General features: G+C 37.1%; 1 long non-coding RNA gene across 3 annotated transcripts; it reads left to right on the plus strand.

Moving 5' to 3' along the window:
• The first annotated feature begins 243 nt into the window (after positions 1-243).
• Positions 244-825, plus strand: LOC127365087 (uncharacterized). Of its 3 annotated transcripts, none has more exons than XR_007885092.1 (2): positions 244-388; positions 444-825. It is a non-coding gene; the product is annotated as an uncharacterized LOC127365087 (long non-coding RNA). The 3 variants fall into 3 exon arrangements; XR_007885094.1 differs by having other exon boundaries at positions 499-825; XR_007885093.1 differs by having other exon boundaries at positions 246-333.
• Positions 826-6,917: the final 6,092 nt, after the last annotated feature.

Genomic DNA, 6,917 nt, shown 5'->3' on the forward strand with positions numbered 1-6,917 from the left:
GTGTGTGTGTGTGTGTGGGATTGACAGCTGACAGCTCTAAGCCAATCACAGCTCTCAGTGAGCTTGCAGTCAGAGCTGAACGCTGAGGCCGAAAACATCACCTGACACCCTGCAGTGTGTGTGTGTGTGTGTGTGTGTGTGTGTGTGTGTGTGTGTGTGTGTGTCAGTGTGAAATTCAGTGTTTAAAGCAGCAGGTGAACAGAAACAAATAATGAAACTGAAACATTTAACAATAAACAGTCAGAGAGTGTGTGTGTGTGTCCAACTCTTCCTCACAGGTTAGTTAATGACAGACAGTCAGTGAGTGTGTCTGTGTCCAACTCTTCCTCACAGGTTAGTTAATGACAGACAGTCAGTGAGTGTGTGTGTGTCCAACTCTTCCTCACAGGTTAGTTAATGACAGACAGTCAGTGAGAGTGTGTGTGTCCAACTCTTCCTCACAGGTTAGTTAATGACAGACAGTCAGTGAGTGTGTCTGTGTCCAACTCTTCCTCACAGGTTAGTTAATGACAGACAGTCAGTGAGTGTGTCTGTGTCCAACTCTTCCTCACAGGTTAGTTAATGACAGACAGTCAGTGAGTGTGTGTGTGTCCAACTCTTCCTCACAGGTTAGTTAATGACAGACAGTCAGTGAGTGTGTCTGTGTCCAACTCTTCCTCACAGGTTAGTTAATGACAGACAGTCAGTGAGTGTGTCTGTGTCCAACTCTTCCTCACAGGTTAGTTAATGATGTTACTGAGTCAGTGTGAGCAGATTGTGTCTGTAGACTGAAGAGAATCAGAGTCTCACTGATGGTGGAAATAAAGGTTTTACTTCCTTAAAACAGCCGTTTTTTGAATGGAGTTTGGTGTGACAGTGTGGAGCAGAGGGGATTTGAACCTTAATAATTCCCATAAACTGAGCTGACCTACCTTCTAATAATGAACCTTGGAAACAGCAGAGAGTAACAGGAAGTGGAGATAAACCGTCCTGTTTTCTTCTTCTGTGGTAGTTAAAGGTAGATTAATGAACACAAACATTAGTTTACAGTCACATTGGACACAAACAGTTTATACTGTCGCTGTGTCTGTCAGGACATTGATCAATAACTATTTGATGCTGATTATTGATCTGTAGGATGTATGCTCCTAACAGCTAAAAATAAACAATATTCATATTTTATGCTATTAAATTTACATTTACCGCCAATTAAATTAGAGGAACGGCGTTCACCCAGAAGGGGGCGGAGCTTAATGCAAGGCCAGAGTACCCGGACGGGCTGCTCTCTGTACACTGAATTCTTTCACATTAAGAAAAGATTGTCGACCTTTAGAACAAAACTATAAAAATCCTCTGAATACATGAAAGTGTGTCTGATTATAGAATACGACCTGAATTATTACAAACACTCACTCATTCAGTCAGACACTCATTATTCCTCCTCCCTGGAGGAGGAAGGATAAATAAAATGATGTCTGAAAAGACGTGTTTTCATGTTTTGATGCTGCAGCAACAAAAAAAATCTGTAAAAAAAAAAAGATTTATCCATTAAAACAGACAAAACATGTTTGTGGTGAACGAGCCAGAGACAATGGCGGCGAGGGAGTGTGTTGGCGGCGCCCATTGTTGGATTCAGCTGGAAGAGAGGACGGAAGACGAGAACAGATGCAGAAGAGTCTGTTTGTGTTCAGGGTCTCTTCATCAACAGAATCACAAAAGAAATTACGTTTTCATCAGCTGCAGCTCGACAAAAGACACAAAGCATGAAGCTGCGAGCTCAGGTGTGTGTGTGTGAGTGTGTGTGTGTGTGAGTGTGTGTGTGTGTGTGTGAGTGTGTGTGTGAGTGTGAGTGTGTGTGAGTGTGTGTGTGAGTGTGTGTGTGAGTGTGTGTGTGTGTGTGTGTGAGTGTGCAGACACAAACAACAGGAGGAGGAACAAATGAAGCCTATTTAACTTCTAAAAAGCTTCTTTAAATGAACTTCCTCCTGCCCTCAGACTGTGGAGCTAAGGCTGATGTTGACCTCTGAACCCACAGAGGGTCACTGCTGGTGTTTAGATATCTGATCGGGTCTGATCGGGTCTGATTGGGTCTGACCTCGAGAAGAAATAGTCCCTGTGTTTCTCAGAGAGCAGCACATTAGACAATAGAACGGGACGTCCTTTGTCTGTCCAACAGCGTGGGAGAAGCAGTGATTGTTAAGGTGGAACTGCTTTATTCAGTGTGTTTAAGGTGGAACTGCTTTATTCAGTGTGTTTAAGGTGGAACTGCTTTATTCAGTGTGTTTAGTGGTTTTAATCAGCGGGTCTGTTTGTGTTGGAGAGGAGGAGACCTCTGTGGATCATTGGGCTCCCGGTAGAAACCTCCTGAACCATGAACACTGAAGGAATCCTAACCGGGAGAAGCTGACTGCAATGACGCCAATGGTGGTGAAGACAACAACTCCCATGATCCCACGCTGCTTCACCACCATATAACTTTATCTTGTTGTTAATGTTTGAATGTGAGAGAGCCCCTAGTGGCAGAAAGTACACACTGTAGCTTTAAATCTACAATATTTTATTGTCTCACAGATAATTCAAATCATAATTTTTATTTCATGTCATTTCCAGAAAAATATTGTTTTATATTCAGACCAGTTCAAACACACACTCACACACACACACACACACACACACACACACACACACACACACACACACACACACACACACACACACACACACACACACAGTAACTGGTGTGTAATTGACTCACAGGTTGTTTTCACACTGTGACACCAACACAATACACACTCATTAGTGAACACTAACACACACTCCTCCCATCTGAGGACACAGCTGTGTGAGTCCTTACAAACAGATGGACACGTTTGTGACCCTCAACACACACGCATACACAACACACACACACACACACACACACACACACACACACACACACACACACACAAAGAGCAGCTGGCATTCAGTACCTGCTGTAGAGATGTTAGACACCTCCTGACAGACAGACAGACAGACAGACAGACAGACAGACAGACAGACAGACAGACAGACAGACAGACAGAGACTCTCAAACTGCTGCCGACCTATAATGAACATTTACTGAACACACAGTCATTTATTGATTGCTAGCAAGCTCCAAACACACCAAATACTGTGTTTCTGTGACGATATCACGATCAATAAAGATTACAGCATTTAGAAACTGACCCCCCCCAAAAAAAAAAAACAGGGACAACAATGTAAAGAATATTGTACATTATTATACAGTATTATACATTATTATACATTATTGTACATTATTATATATATCTCTATATACTGTATATATCTCATATGTTTCTATTCCATTTTTATTTAATGAACATTTTCCATTTCCATTGTGTCGTATCTGCAGCTGCTGCAGTGAGTGAAAGAACCCAGTGTGAGATCAATAAAGTCTTATCTCTAAAATACTCACTCTAATAACAGCTTATGAGTATAATAATTATAATAATTATAATAATTATGAGTAATAAAGAAAAGAAAAAAGGAATAAAAAGATGATGCAGCTCTGATCTGATCTGTGATTGCTGTTCGTCTCTAAAACCTCTGACAGTGTGAACTTCTTCTTCTGAAGAGAGTCCAACTCTTCCAGCTGAGGAAAATAAGCTAATAAAAGCAATAACAGTATTCATTATTATACATTATTCATTATTATTAATTATTATATATTATTATACATTGTTATACATTATTGTACATTATTATACATTGTTATATATTATTGTACATTATTATACACTATTATACATTATTGTACATTATTGTACATTATTATACATTATTATTAATTATTATATATTATTATATATTGTTATACATTATTGTACATTATTATACATTATTATAGATTATTGTACATTATTGTACATTATTATAGATTATTGTACAATATTATAGATTATTGTACATTATTATAGATTATTGTACAATATTGTACATTATTATAGATTATTATTAATTATTATATATTATTATATATTGTTATACATTATTGTACATTATTATACATTATTATACATTATTGTACATTATTGTACATTATTATAGATTATTGTACAATATTATAGATTATTGTACATTATTATAGATTATTGTACAATATTGTACATTATTATTAATTATTATATATTATTATATATTGTTATACATTATTGTACATTATTATACATTATTATACATTATTGTACATTATTGTACATTATTATAGATTATTGTACAATATTATAGATTATTGTACATTATTATAGATTATTGTACAATATTGTACATTATTATAGATTATTGTAGAGTGGGCTGTGGTTCCGTGTCTGCGCTGTTGCTGAAGGACTGGAAGACATTTTCAGTCTGCAGAGTGAAAGCAGAAATAAACGAGTTTGTAAATGAAACACGAGACTGAAAGTGAAAATCAGATCAGTGAGGAGGACGAGGAGGACGAGGAGGATGATTTCAGGGCGTTCTGGTAGATCTGCACCTCGACTACCAAATCCTGCAATCCACTGTCAGTTAAAGGAAAGCTCAAACACTGTTGTTCAACTCTGCAGCCTCCACACATAAAGAATATAAAGAATATAAAGAAAATAAAGAAAATAAAGAAAATACAGAAAATAAAGAAAATAAAGAAAATAAAGAAAATAAAGAATATACAGAAAATAAAGAAAATAAAGAAAATAAAGCATATACAGAAAATAAAGAAAATAAAGAAAATAAAGAATATACAGAAAATAAAGAATATACAGAAAATAAAGAATATAAAGAAAATAAAGAATATAAAGTATATAAAGAAAATAAAGGAAATAAAGAAAATAAAGAAAATAAAGAATATACAGAAAATAAAGAATATACAGAAAATAAAGAATATAAAGAAAATAAAGAATATAAAGTATATACAGAAAATAAAGAAAATACAGAAAATAAAGAATATAAAGTATATAAAGAAAATAAAGGAAATAAAGAAAATAAAGAATATACAGAAAATAAAGAATATAAAGAAAATAAAGAATATAAAGAATATAAAGAGTATAAATATAAAAAAAAAAAAAAAATACAAAAATAAAGAAAATAAAGATATAAAGGAAATAAAGAAAATAAAGAATATACAGAAAATAAAGAATATAAAGAAAATAAAGAATATAAAGTATATAAAGAAAATAAAGGAAATAAAGAAAATAAAGAAAATAAAGGATATAAAGAAAATAAAGAAAATAAAGTATATAAAGAAAATAAAGAATATACAGAAAATAAAGAATATAAAAACATAAAGAATATAAAGAAAATAAAGGAAATAAAGAAAATAAAGGAAATAAAGAATATAAAAAATAAAGAATACAAAGAAAATAAAGAAAATAAAGAATATAAAGAAAATAAAGAATATAAAGAAAATAAAGAATATAAAGAAAATAAAGAAAATAAAGAATATAAAGAAAATAAAGAATATTCCTCTGTGTCCGACCCTATCGTAGGAACTGTAAATAATGTTATGAGCAGTTGGCTGTAGACCTCAGATAATGTCTGTCAGGAACTGAATTATTGAACCTCTGACTCACCCTGAGAGAACTGAAAACATTATTATTGTGATTATTATTGTTGTTGTTATTGTTGTTATTTACAGACAGGAGAAGGTCAGAGAACAGCTCGTCCATTAGCACGCAGATGACAGCTGACATGAGGCTGTTAAAGAGAGAAATGATCCGGACCTGCTGAGTGGACACACAGACACACACACACACACACACACACACACACACAAAAGACACACACACACACACACACACACACACACACACACACACAGATTCAGACCTGCTAATTGAATTTCATGGCCTGTCTTTGTCACTACCTTCTGTTACTGTTGTAGTGCTCTAACTGTGTGTGTGTGTGTGTGTGTGTGTGTGTGTGTGTGTGTGTGTGAGAGAGAGAGAGAGAGTGTGCGTGTGTTTATGGTGGGGGGGGGGTATGTCTCTAAATGGCTCTTTAGCAACAAATGGCTCTTTTCAGCGGCAGCACTGTGTGTGTGTGTGTGTGTGTGTGTGTGTGTGTGTGTGTGTGTGTGTGTGTGTGAGGTAATAGACAAGCCTATATACTCCTAAACAATAGGGCCCCTCCCCCGGCGGCGGTGGGGGGGCGGCGGAGGATCAAGGCCTTTACAGCCCATGAATTCATTACGGCTGCTTTCTGGCCGAGGAGGCGCGTTGCCTCGTCTTTATTGCGCTGAAATGAGCAATAAAAGAGGCTTAGGGAGGTGACGGGAGGAGGGGGGGAGGCGACGGGAGGACGGTGGGGGGGTGCACGGGGTGACGGGAGGAGGGGGGAGCTGGAGGGTGGATTTGAGGAGACAAGAGAGAAACTTTTGTGGAGGACGAAAAGGAGAAGAAAGGGAGAGAGTGTGGAGAATGGGGAGTGACGGGTGGGCTAATCTGGTATCCATCTGCTGCTGCTGTTCGTATTCATGACCGCAGCCCCCCCAGCACCTCCCAGAACCCCCCCAGCACCTCTAAATGACACCAAAACATCGGACTAAATGTTTGTGGACAGGGGGCTTTGTCAGCGACACCCCCTCAGCACCCGGCCCGCTGCGACACAAAGAGCCAGCGCCCCCAAAATAGTTAATAATTAGATTAAAACTTCAAATAAATGAAGTGTGTGAGTGAAAGGAGGCTGCCTGTCGGCCTGCCTGCTGCCTGTCTGCCTGTCTGCCTGTCTGTCTCAACCCCCATCCCCCGACACTGACAGGGACACAAACGTTTCTCTAAACTGAAAATGAAGCTTTGGCCCAAATAAAATGATAAGTTTTCTAAATAAATCATCAGAACATAAATCACAACGACTGGCGATCGATTAGTTTACAACCTTAAACAAACATGGTGTCTGAAGAGTCTGATACTGGCTGGGTTTCA

Source organism: Dicentrarchus labrax, unplaced genomic scaffold (assembly GCF_905237075.1).
Source record: "Dicentrarchus labrax unplaced genomic scaffold, dlabrax2021, whole genome shotgun sequence".
Taxonomy (NCBI): domain Eukaryota; kingdom Metazoa; phylum Chordata; class Actinopteri; family Moronidae; genus Dicentrarchus; species Dicentrarchus labrax.